Source organism: Canis lupus, chromosome 19 (genome assembly GCF_003254725.2).
Source record: "Canis lupus dingo isolate Sandy chromosome 19, ASM325472v2, whole genome shotgun sequence".
Taxonomy (NCBI): Eukaryota; Metazoa; Chordata; class Mammalia; order Carnivora; family Canidae; genus Canis; species Canis lupus.
This window is the reverse complement of record NC_064261.1, coordinates 23,026,575-23,039,551: the sequence shown is the minus strand read 5'-3', so window position 1 is coordinate 23,039,551 and position 12,977 is coordinate 23,026,575. Positions and strand designations below refer to the sequence as shown.

At 51.6% G+C, this 12,977-nt stretch overlaps 1 long non-coding RNA gene across 1 annotated transcript in view; it reads left to right on the top strand.

The window, feature by feature from the left end:
- Positions 1 to 12,977, top strand: part of LOC112652458 (uncharacterized) — a 62,876-nt gene that overhangs the window by 30,184 nt on the left and 19,715 nt on the right. Inside the window, exon 2 of the long non-coding RNA XR_003131470.3 lies at positions 720 to 945. This is a non-coding gene — a long non-coding RNA (uncharacterized LOC112652458). The remainder of the gene's footprint in view (positions 1 to 719; positions 946 to 12,977) is intronic.

Sequence of the window (12,977 nt, the reverse complement as noted above, 5' to 3'; positions counted from 1 at the left end):
TCTGTCCCTGGAGACAAAATAAGGAAACTACCTCTTTGATCCAAAACTATTTTTATCTGCTTCTGAGCAGTGCTTATGGTACATTATGCGTTTTGCAGAGAACGGTGCTATCAGCAGTAGAGCTAACCATTACCCTGGCCCTTCCTGCAAACAGACCTCTTTTGTCTTCTTTGGCAGTGCTAGTGTGGCCAGGCTTGGGTCACATGCTGATGCAGCTGAGAGATGGTGTCTCCATGCCTCAGCTAGTTGGTGTTGACCAGATGGTGAAGGAGGCAAAGTTGTCTTCAATGCATCTTATCCCAAGGGGTGTGTGCTGTGGAGTGAGGAAGGCCTGAGTGGATGCCAGGCCTACTCTTGGGCTCTTTTCTCCTGCCCTCCCACCCCCAGCCTGGCATACAGCTTTTCGTCTCTGTGTTGCACCCCCTTCCTCTTCCGTCAGGATGCAATTGGATGCTGGCTCATGGGCTTCAGTTAACCCACAGTTTTGGGTAAAGACAATGCTGCATCAGCCCGGCCTGCCCCCTTTTCTGGGGAGGGGGATTCAGACAGAAGGGACACACATTTTGCTGGGCTTTCAGCATCACTAGGAGTAGAGGGAGCCACAGGGAGGAAGGAGGGGATTTATGTCTGGGGGAAGCCTGCTAGTAAAAGCCCACAGGTGGAAATCAGCACAGCACTGTAATGCTAGAGATGTTGCACAAACTCTGTCTTTCTCCCAGAAGTGGCTGCTTTCCTTGTACCCTGCCTCCAGTGCACAGAAGCAGATACAGCCTGGAACCAAGAGTGATGGTGGATTTTGTATCAGCCATGGGTGCCCAGACATTTGGGTACCAGTGTCTGTGAGGGAGCTGATGCTACCATTTCAATCCACAGACTGAAGCAGCTTGCCCTCCTCAAGACGGGTGGGCCTCATCCAATCAATTGAAGACCTGAATATACAAAAAGGTAAATGCTTTCTGCCTGACACAAAAAGCTGGGTCATCAGATCTTTTCTGCCTCTGGTCTCAAACTGAAATATTGGCTCTTTCTGGGTCTTGAGCCTGTTGGCATTTGGACCAGAGCTGTACCATCAACTCTTCTGGCTCTCTAGCTGACTTCAGATCTTGGGACGTACCAGTCTCCATAATCACTTCCTTCAATGGACCACTTCCTTATAATAAATCTCTTTATCCACTCCCCCCACCCCCGCCCATGCTCTTGACTCTTTTTCTGGAGAACACTGACTAATATACCAAGTGTCAAAATTTGGCTTTTCCAAAATATGCCCCAGAACACATAGTAGAGACATAGTCTTGAAAGCCTAGGTTTTTAATGGTAAGAGCCTGGCTTTTTGAAAGGGAAGAACTCAGCACATACACTTTAGTAGCATATAGACAGCGTTGGGAACCTTGCATGGGGATTGCCCATCGTGAGCGGTTGTGTTTTGGTGGGAGGAAGATGACCAGAGGCTGTAGATGGAGCCTAGTGAGTGGGGGTCCCTGAGAAGGGCCATTGCTTTGTCCCCTCCAATGTCTGAGCTACAAGGGAGAGTTTTGTTGATAGATTGCATTGGGTTGTTGTGTGAGGGGGTCAAGGGCTGAGTGAACATCTGCTTGACCCTTCCTGAGGACAAGAGGGCAAGAACCTGAATTGAATGAATATTTACCCAATGTTCAAATCAAATTTGCACACTCCACAATTTTTTTCTAGGGTCAAGAGAGTTGTGCCTGCAAATGTTGACTTTTGCAGTTCTTATGTAAAAATCAATTAGCTTATAAAATTCCTGTTAGTTCCTCTTGATGCCTCCATCCTTTATCCGGAGTTATGCCAGTGGAGCTGGACCATACAAGCCTGCCATCCTTTAAAAATGTGTAAGAGTATTTTTGTTAGGGTGCTTATGATCACAAGCAACAGAAAAAGTGGTTTCAAACCAGTTGAAACAATAGAGAGATTCTGACTAACTCGAATAAGAATTCCAGATAGGATCAGGCTTCAGGTGAGGCTTGCTCCAGTGGCTTAGTGGTATGATGAGCTCCATTTCTTCACACTGCCTTCTACAATGTTAGATTAACTATTGAGTGCTTCATGTCAGATACCCAGATGGCAGGCTGTAGCTTCTTGAGCAACTTGACTCTTCTCTCATGTCCCGCCTGAAGGGGCCTTTGTTCATAGCCATTGTAGTTACTTGCCAGGACCAACAGAGGCAGTGCCCCATCTCCAGACCAATGATTGGATGTAGGAATGTTCTTGGCCTAGAATGCCAGCTCTGTTCGTGAAGTGTAAGATCCCTGCATGGTGTGGTGGGATCAGGAGTGTTGCAAAGGGCAAGGGCATATGAGGAAGCAACAATATGGGTCCTTTACAAAGGGGATCTTGCATTTTCATGTTTTGTTACATTTCATCTTTGCTACCATCTTCTCACAGTTTTCCTACCAATTGGTAAGGAATCTTTCATCTGAGCAGAAATTGCTAGATTCTAACCAGCCAAGTAGGGATTGGTAGGTCTGTCTCTACCTTGGTTGGGGCAGGCTGTGAATCGTGCATCCTGGCCACACCCACCCTGGTCTTACTGTGCTCACCTGTGAAATGAATCAGTGGTCTTTGCTTTGTGAAGTCCTTGTGAGGATAAAGCAGTGTGTCTCCCAGTGTGTATCCTGCCTCATGCTGAGGAGGTGGTGAATGGACATGCTCTTAGGATGCACTATCAGTTCATGTAAATACCCATTGAAGCTGCTCCCTCCAAAGTGCTTTGGAGGTATTGGGTATATAGACAGATGGCCGATCCAAAGAGTAAAGGGGAGGAGGAGGCACCAGTGGTACGAGGCTATCAGCCAGGACTCTCTGAATTTTAGGAGGAGTGAGGGCCCCAGAGTCATTTGGTAACCCCCTCTGCCATTCCTGATGTGAACTTGTTGACACATCAACAACTCACCATCCCACCGAGTAGGAATTATTGAAAGTGGCCATGGTCCTTTGTGGTCACTCCTGGCCTGGTGTGGCCATGGGGCCTGAGGCTGACGATGTCCCGCTTGCTGAAGGAGGGGAGCTCTGCAGTGCCCAGTCCAGGGCTGGCTTTGGAGTCACTTCTGGGTGAGCCCTCAGTGCAAATGCATCCTGGAAGCTGCAGGGCCCTTGGATGCTCATAGCTATGTGGTGTGGCAACCTCAGCCCCCCGCCACCCCAAAGATGGGTCTGGGGTTGGGAGTGGAGAGTTCTGGCTCTGCTATGAGGTCTTGACCAAAATGTTTAAGGTTACCTGACCTCTGTTTCCTCAGCCATTGATCTCAGGGTGAAAAGCGATGCTTTGGGGCCTTTGGGCAGAGCCCCACAGGTGGGAAGTGATCCTGTAATGAGACATTAATATGGGACTGTCCCAGCAGTTCTTGGTTCAGACTCCAAAATACTAGGGACATGTGAATGGTAGATATCCCATCTACTGTGAAAGTGGGGGCCACCTACATGGCAGAGGGGGCTCACGGACTCAGTGGGAGGCCCTTCCTGACCTTGGCCCTCCTGCTCAGCCTCCCTACTAGAGGCCCAGCTCAGTCTTGGGCCTATTTCCTCTGCCCATAGGTACCCTGCAGTCCAGGTATATGTGCAGCTGGGCTTTTCTCCTCAGCTGGAAGAACGTCATCTCCCCCGCCCCTCCCCACCCCTCCCCCCATCACCCGCCCCTTCCTGGATGAATGGCTCCCAAAGTTGGCCAAAATGGCTCTTCTGACTTCTGTCTCTAACTGGCAAGGCTGCTGTCTGCCCTGGCTCAGGTTACCATAGCTTCATTCTGCCACCTGCTCAGGACAAAAGCCCCAGGGTTGTCCTGGCCTCCTCCCTTTCTCTTTCATATCACTTACATTGAAGTAGAAAAAAATATTGAAAATCCATTTAGCTTAATCTTGGAATATGTCCTGACTGTGATCCCTTGCACTATTTTCATTTCCTCTTCTGGGTCCCAAAGTTCACCTGGATTATTGTGCTGACCCCCACTTGCCCTCCACATCCACACCCTCTCCTCCCCCAAACTGTCTGCTCTTAACACCAGCTGCAGTGATCCTTTCAAAACAGAAGACTTAAGATGCCACTCCTCTGCTCTGGCTTCTCCCCTCTCTCCCTGAGGCCTAGTGTGGTCTGGCCTCCCGTTAACCTGGTTGAAGTCATCACTTACCACTTTCCTCTGCCCAGTTTGTCCTGTCTACATTGGCCTTCTTGTTCTTTGAATAAATGCCAGGGCTTTATTTTGCCCCATTCCCCTGCCCAGAATGCTTTCCCTCCTTGCTCCACTCTCTCCTTTCCCTCAAGGCCTTGCTTGAGCCTCATCTTCTGCCTGAATGCCCTCCCCTCCCAAGCCCTACACTTAAAGTTGCAGCACCCTTACCCCTGTACCCTCACTCCCTACCCTGCTCTCTGTCTTTTCCTCCCCCCACACAAGTAGTGTTCTATCACCATGCCATCTGCTACACTATTGTATTTCTTTCTGTCTCTTCTCCTTAAAGGACAGCCCCACGAAGGCAGAGATTCTTCTCTGTTCTGTTCCCTCTGGCCTCAGAACAGTGCTTGGCACATAGTAAATGCTCAATAAATATTTGGTGAAGGAATGAGCACCCCCTTGATTTTATTAAGGGACTGAGCTTGAAGGTGCCAGGAGAGAGGATTTCTTTGGGGAGAACTGCTAGAGTGCTAGAAGGGAAGGGGTGGGTGCTCCCTATCTCCTCAGCAGTCAGGAGGCGCTTTAGGAAGACCTCTGGGCAGCTGATATGAATTTCTGGGGGCAGGAGGGACAGGGGCACCAAGTGGGAAGGAGGCTGACTTGGGGTGGAGGGCAGGCAGGTCACATGGCATGTTGTGTTTCCTGAGGACCAGAGGTGCCTGTGCCTGTGACAGCAGGCCAGCAGAGGTGGGACAAGATCCTGGGGGTAGGAGAGCTGGGCTAATGGGGAGTTAGGTGGTCAGCCAGAGCAGGTCTTTCTGGTTAGGGAACTGGGATCAGCTATGCCTGGAGGTAGGTCCGCAAGGACCTCAGTGGCTCCCATGGGAACATCACTCTAGCAAGGTGGGACCCTGACATTCACAGTTCCTGCACAGAGAGGACATCTGCAGGGGGATCCTGCCCCCACCCACTGAGCTCCCAGAGGGAGAAGAGGTACTCCTCATCCAAGCATGGGTTCTCTAACTGTGATGTGAGATGGGGCACCTTAATGGTGGAAGCAACCCTGTTTTGGACTAAAAGTGACAGGAAGACATTTTATTTTATGAGCGAGATCAGGAGTCTTGTAGGAGCTGTGTGGGATTTCATCTGGGGAGCAGAGCGTGGGGCAGGAGAATCAGATCTGAGGTTGGATTTAAAGGTGTTGCTTTTGTGACCCATGGAGTCCGTCTTCTTTTTGGTTCTGTTTATAGCTGAGGTCAAATTTCTGCATCTCCCTAAAGTAATACCTTAGAACACCTATTGAGAACATCCCAAGGGACAGTGAGCTGGCTATATAGGAAATTGAAGACTTCAATGGCACAAGGGTCATTGTGTGCTAAGCAGATCACTTCCAGAGAGGAGCAGAGGAAGGTGCCTCATTATCCCCCAAGCAAGTGAGAGATAGGGTTGAAAGGACACAAACTGGAGTCTAACTTTGGTTGGTGTATCAATCAGGACCAACCAGGTCATGCTGCAGTAACAAACATCCCCAAAGCTCATAGGCTTAGCATCATGGTGCTTATTCTCCATCCGTGTTATTGCACACAAGGGCTGGTGGATCTTTCTGCTCACACGGTCACTGAGTGACCTTCCGTCAGCTTCTGTGTGCTTCTGCTATTGCCTTAGCTGAGGAAGGAGGATTCAGAGAATTGTGGCCCCAAAAGCCTTCTCCTGGGAATGACATAGCCCACAGTTGTCCCCATATCATTGTCCAAAGCAAACTGTGTGACCACAACTTTGAAGAGGGGCATGGAGGTAGGCATAGAGATGGAATTTTACCATGTCCTTGAGAGGCAGGGACCCAGAAATACTGCGACCAGCACTAGTGACCAGCACTGCTGGGAGGGACCCTGCCCAGAGAGGGGTGGGGCCAGATGGAAATGTGCTCCCTTCCACCAACAGTGGGATGAAGGGTGTGTATCTAACTCCAAGGAGGGTTGTCTTGAAAGAGATCCTGGGGGGAATCCCAGCAGTGGGGTGGGCCCTTAAAGACAAGGTGAGAGCAGGAACTGAGAGCAGCAAATCCAGGAGGACATTGCCCATGTCATTGATCCCGGTGAGGGGATTTACCTGGATGAGAGCTCAGGGTTCTGATATCAAACTGGATTCAATTGGAATTATGGGGTTATTAGCTGAGGTTGGACCTTCTGTTATCCTGGAGAGGCTGAGAAACTACAGGACATGGCTGAGGGTCCCTGCTGTGGGCAGGGGCAGGGTACAAACTTGAGGTATGGCTTGAAGGTGGAGCAGGAGCAGGAGCATGAATGGTTTCATCTAAAATGGGGGAAGCACCACCCACGTGTGACCCACCTCTCAGGGTGTCCTGGCCCAAGTGACACTGTGTGAGAGTGAGGAGGGGCTTCAACACTGTATGCTAGATATGTGGTCAGGGCTGCAGGTGGCTTTTATGAGGCACACTCTCGGGTTGGGGGGAACAAGCCTGTCTCCCACTCCAGCTTCATGTTCCTGAGATGCTTGGGCTTCCTGCCCTCCCTTTCCTCTTCCTCTGTGCACAGGCCCTGCCCTGGGGCTCACTTGCCTACTAAAGGTCAGACATTCTCATGCCTACAGGGGGGGGCATGGAGACAGGGTGGGGGGCAGTTGAGATGTGAGGGTAGCCCAGGAGGGAGCGAGATAGGGAAGGGACAGGGGCTAGAGCTGCTCATGCTGGTGCGGTGTCTGCTGCAGGGGCTTGTGTGAACATCAGGGAACCAGCTGGGAGGCGCCCCTGGACCTCCTGCGGCATTTCTCCTGGGCCAGCTGCTTTTCTGTGTACAGATCCCTACCCTCAGGGGTTAGGTTCCAGTGAGGAGGGCAGATGGTAAACAACTGCCAGAGGGTGATTTGGGCAAAGCAGGAGCAGGGAAAGACTGGGAGGACCATATAGATCAGAGATAGGAGGAGGATTTGAGCCTTGACCCCAAGGTGTGAGAGGGTAGAGAGGACAGCAGGGCGCTGCCTGTCAGGTGGAGGAGCAGGGTTGTAGCCAGGGTGTTCTGGGAACTCCAGGAGCTACTGCAGCATGGGGGGATGGGACCTGCTCCTGGGGTCCTGATATTGGGTGCCATCTTGTGTGAAGCAGGTTTTGAGCAGAGGGTGATAGGACTTGATGTAGATTTTAATAGGTTCATTCCAATTTTGAGTCTAGAATACTCCTGAGGTGGGCAAGGGTGAGGGAGTGCAAGTGGGGAGGCTCTGCAATCCTGCAGCAGAGGTCATGGTGGCCTGGACCAGCTAGCTGGGTAGCAGGGACGGTGAGAAATGGCTGCATTCTGGATATAATTTGAGGGTTGAACCAAGAGGATTTGCTCAGTGGGGAGGATGAGAAAAAGGCTGAGAATAAACCCAAGGTTTCTGGCCTGAGTGGATGAAAGGATGGAAGTGGCACTTAGCAGGAAGGCTGGGATGGGAAAGGGTTTCAGGGACAGGTGGCCGAGAGTGGTTCTGGCTTACTACTCACAGTAAGCTTGAGATGATCGCTTGGCCTCTGAGTCACCACCTGTAGTAAGTGGTTGTGTATCTGAGCCCTTGCTTTTAGGGGAGAGATCTGTTGCATGGTCTGAGGCTGGAAGTTCTCACTGTGTCAGCAGTATTTAAAAACCTGGCAAGGGAAGAATCCCCGAGAGAGTGAGTGCAGATGGGAGGAGACACATTCCAGACCCAGAGCTCTGGGCCTCTGCCACTGAGGGGCTGGAAGAGGAACTGAGAGCAGCAAGGGAGCCTAAGAAGCAACCTGGAGCCGGTGGCAGACAGGTGGGGGGCTGGCTCAGGCCCAGGAGAAGGAGTGTCATTCCTCGTGAGGGGGATTTGTGCCCCTGCTGCCCTGAAGGGCTGGATAAACCCCTGGTCAGGGTAAGACCCTGGGTTGAAGCAGGACTCCCTAGGCTTGCAGTGATGGGGGCAGAGTGAGTAGACCCTGCAGGCCTGGCTTGTTCTGCTGTGTGGCCAGGCCGCTGAGGTTGAGCTGTCCTTTGAGGTGGCTCTGGGCTGGGAAAAGCGTACCAGGGGCTGGAGGACTATAGTCGAGGGCTCTGGGAGGAGACTGCGCTGGCAAAGGCCTGCCTCTGGTCCAGGCATAAGTCCACTGCTTTTCCATCAGGGAGAGACTGTTGTCACTGGTTTACAGATGAAGAAACTGAGGCTGGGAGGCTGTGTTTCTTGATGTAGGTCACACTGCCAAGTGCTGGCTTGGGCTCCAAGGCCAGGGATCTTCTCCTTGCTGGCCACCTGTCTCCTTAGAAAGGCTTTATGAAAACAAGCTTGCAAAGTGAGTTGCAGAAGGTTGCATGTGGTCTGAGGCCATTTAGGTCAGGTTTAAAATATGCAAAACAGTGCTCAATGTCACTTAAGGACATGATGCATATACTGGCAGTGGGATGATAAACTCCAGTGCAGGAGAGTGGTTAGAGAGAGGGGTTCACTCGAGTGCACCTTGTGACCTTTTGTATTCCAAGCTGGATGGTGCAGATGGGCACTGCTGTGCTATTCTTCATGCTTTTCCTATGTCTGATCTGGGTCTGAGTCAATGAAGGGAGGCTGACTGCTGGCCCTCCTGTGACCTGCCTCCTCAGTAGCCTGGCCAGAGACCAGGACCCCAGGAGAAGGACCTGAGGGCCTGATGGGAGGGTTGGGCACCCTCAGAATTGCCTTTATCATGGTTCAGGGGCATATGTCACCTTGTTCATGCCTTCTCTGTCCATAGGGCCACTGTCCCTTCTCCACAGAGGCCTTGCCTTCCCTTCTTGGCACTAGAGAGAGATCCAGCAAAACCTCCCTACGGTGGGTCCCCTCCCTTTTGAGATTCCTGGTGCTCTTTTATCCCCCCAAGTGGGCTGGGTACCTGTGTGTGCCAGCACTGCCCCCCTTGTGGGACCTGCTGTGTGCTTGTCAGGCTGTGTTATAGGGACCTTGTGCTGCACTGAAGCTGGCTCAGCATGACTCATGGGAGTCTTTAGAAGTTTTGTGAGCTGGGCATCAAAGTGTTGGTAGCTTCAAATAGACCATGTGGGGATACTTAAATCAGTTGGTGCTCCACAACAGGGCCCTTCCTCCTTCACTCTAGAGAGCTGGCAGTTGACATTTACCAGCACGGCTCTGCTGAGCACCCACAGTGAAACTTGAACTCGCCTGGGTGTGTCACCGGGCTTGGGCCTCAGAGTACATCCACCTGCTCCCACTCTCTCAGCTGTCCTTCAGGGCTCCAGGCCTGCTGACGGTAGTGCATGCTGTGTGGGGCTGCTCTTCTGCCCCACTATGCTGCCACACTCAGAGTATGCGTAGGGGCTGCTGGTAGAAGGAGCTGGGCCCCTGCGTCTCACACACCAGGTTTGACTCAGGCTGTGCCCGTGCCAGTCTGGAGAAGTGACAGCCTTTGGAGCTTCAGTCAGCTTCTCCCTGGTCATACGATGTGGATGCCACCTAGACATGACATCCACTGCTGGAAGGCATGTGCAGATCCGGGAGCAAGATGGTGTGCCGTCAGTGACAAACTCCGGTAGGGGGAAAGGTGTGGTTTGGAGCTTCTAGAAGAGCTACTTTGAGACATTTCCCTCCCTTCTCCATTGAATGCAACTGGCCTGCACATAGGTATGTCAAGTACATACCTTGTCAAGTACAGGGGCGCCCCCTTGCCCAACCTTGTCGTTGGTGGAAAGAACCACCTCCAAAATCAGCTTAAGGGTATGTGGGGGTGGGGGCAGATGTGCTCTCAGGGGTCCTAGCAGTGTCAGCCTAAAGAGCAAGCGCGTGGGTTGGGGGTAGTAAAGGCTGTGTGGGTGTTGCTCATGTGTGTGTCTGGGTGTGTAAGGGTCTCCTAGCCATGTGCGCATATGGATTTCCATGCAATTGAATTTGTTGGGTCTTGGCCCCACTTGCCAGTGGAGGGTAGAGACTGTGCCCATGATTGGGTTCAGTAGATCCTGAACCCAAAGCTGCCACTCTTTCTTGTCCAGTTCTTGCAGTAGTGTGGTGCTGGATACCCAGTGGGGGAACTCCACATTGGCTACTTTGCTGAGTGACTGTCTTTGGACTTCCATTATCGTGGACTAAATTGTGGCCCCCACTTGATATGTTGAAGCCCTAAACCTCAATGTGACTGTATCTGGAGATAGGGCATATGGGGCCTTGATCCTATAGGACTAGTGTCCTTATAACAAGAGGTAAAGACCCCAGCCTCTCTCTCTCTCTCTCTCTCTCTCTCTCTCTCTCTCTCTCTCGTGTGTGTGTGCACGTGCACGCACACAGGAAAGGTCATGTGAGGACACTGCAAGAAGCAGCCATCTGCAAGCCAGGAAGAGGGTCTTACCAGACAACCACCCTGATGGCACCTTGATCTCAGACTTCCAGCTTCCAAAACTGTGAGGAAATAACCTCTCTAAGCCACCTAGTCCGTAGTATTTGCTGTGGCAGCCAAGTGGACAATGACACCATTGGTTACTCTCTTTAACTGAGCACCATAGGCTTTATAGACATTATCCACACAAATTATTTATCTTTGCATGATTTATTACATGCATTATTTCACTTAGGTTTTCCTTGTTTTACAAATGAGATGCCTGAAGCACAGTGAGGTGGGTGACTTCCCCAGAGTCAGAGCTAGCAGAGCCAGAATTTAAGCAAAAGAGAGGAGTCACCTTGAAACCTGTGGTCCTGACACCATACCACATTTGGGTTCCCCACATGAAGCTCATTGGGTCTGATCCTCTTGGCCCCCACCATCTTTACCACTGTGACCTGGCCCATGAATGGGGCCAGAGATTCTCTTTCCCGGGCACACTGGAAATTAGGTTCAGGACTAAACCTCAAGAAAGTGGGGCCAGTGCCAGACCCCTGGCCTTTTGATGGATGAAAAACATTTCAGGTTTTCCTGTAAAAATGTCTGTTGTGGAAAGATAAGGTAATTCTAGCATATGCAGCAGCAAATTCTTAACTAGTTCACACAAGAACGGTTATGCTTATTTTTAGCCTTAGGGCTGGGGACATCATGGCTCTAATCAGCAGCTGGGGTGATGCCAGCAGAGCAGTACCGCTCTATCCCAAAAGACAGTGTGGACAGGGGTCCTCTGCCAAGAGGTGCAACCCTAGGACTCACCCTTCTCTTCTCACCTGGTGCCGTGTGCCCTGGCTGCGGGAGCAATTGAAGAGCCCTGCAGAGAACCCAGGCCTCAGAACCCAAGGACCCTGAGCACTCCCAGACATGGAAGGGGTGCACACCCTCCTCTGAGTTTGGGTGTTGAGCATGACAGTGAATTCTGGGGCCTGACAGGGCCTTGCCTGCCCTGTGACCTTAGGCAGCTCCATTCATATATGCAATGGGAGGGGTGACATGAGCTTGGCATTTGGGGGCCATGGAGCCCTGTCTTACTGCCCGCTGGGGGGCTGTCCCCTGAATGGTCATAGATGGGGTGTGTGCTTCGGCAGCATTTTCACTTGTCCTCTGCACTGGTACTCTCTATGTGGAGCCCTCAGAGCTCTGCCTGCATGCCCTAACAAAGCTGGGGTAGTGGTGAAGATATCTCCTTTTTGGCTAGGGAAGTACCCCAACTTCCCATATCAGGTGCCTCAGGGGCCACCTAGCTGGAAGGGGGAGGTCAGATGGGGAGCTTACACTCAGTCCCTGGTCTGGCCCCCTTTGCAAGTGCTACCAGGTATGGCCTTTCCCTCTGCTCTGGACAGACTACACCTGTTCCCATCTCCTTTGCTACAATCGTTAGCCATGGTACCTTGCTCTCCACTCCAGATGGGGAACCCTGAGGGCTGATGCTGACAGGCTGCCTCATCAACTGGACTCAGAGAAGAAAACAGCCTCCAATGACCTCCCTCCCCCTTCTAGCCCTGACATTCTGGGTTCTCTACCTCCAAAGGGCTGTGAGGGCCTGGCCCCAGCTCTGGGCTCATGTTTCTTTATCAGCTGGCTTTTCTGGCAGACCAATCACTCTTTTCTACTTCCAGGTCTGTCCAGTTAGAGGGAGTCTTGCCCCTGTTCGCAAAGCATCCTTCCTCCATTTTAAGGCTCGGGAAACTCAGAATCTTTTTTTCTCCCACATCAGCCACATTTATTGTCATTGTGGCCAGCTGTCCAGGATGCTGTTTACTTGTGTGTTCTCTGCCTGAGACCTTCCAGTCACCCTTTAGCACTCAGAGTGCTCAAGAAGGAGGCATTAGCAATTTGGGTGGTTGCCCCTCTCTGACAGTGGGCTGTGTAGTCAGAGGGAGCTGGGGTTGCATCTCAGCTCAGATACTGATCAGCTGGGTGACAAAGCCTGTCACTTCACCTCTCTGGGCACCCATGTCCTTCTATGACAGATGGGTGACAGGGTCACTGTGAAATCTGGAAAGATACTTCGAAGTACCCTCTGGACATAGTGCTTGCTCACCGCAGGACTCCCTGAACAGAGGCTGCCTTCATTCAGGCCAAAACTGCAAAGCCGTTGTCAGGCTCAGATATGCTGGGGAAGTGGGCCATGTTTTGCTGCAGATAGCCGTCTCTTTGCTGTAGATAGCTGTTTCTCTGGTGGTGGGGGGATTTGCCTCCATGTCTCTGGATGACCCAGCTCAGTTTGGAACAGTGATGAAATCTTCAGGCCCCAGCCCAGACAGGGCCTTAGTCAGCACATCCCCTAAAGCCAGCACAACCCCACATTATGATACTTGGAAATCCATCTCTGAGAAAGTGCAAAATTCATTCACCCTTGGGGAGCTCTTGACAGTACTGAGTTACATTTTAGCCCATCCATGCAAGGGCCTGATGGGCTTCACAGGAAACCTCGGCCCACCCTGAATGTAGTCATGACAAACAGGAGAGGAAAGTGGATTG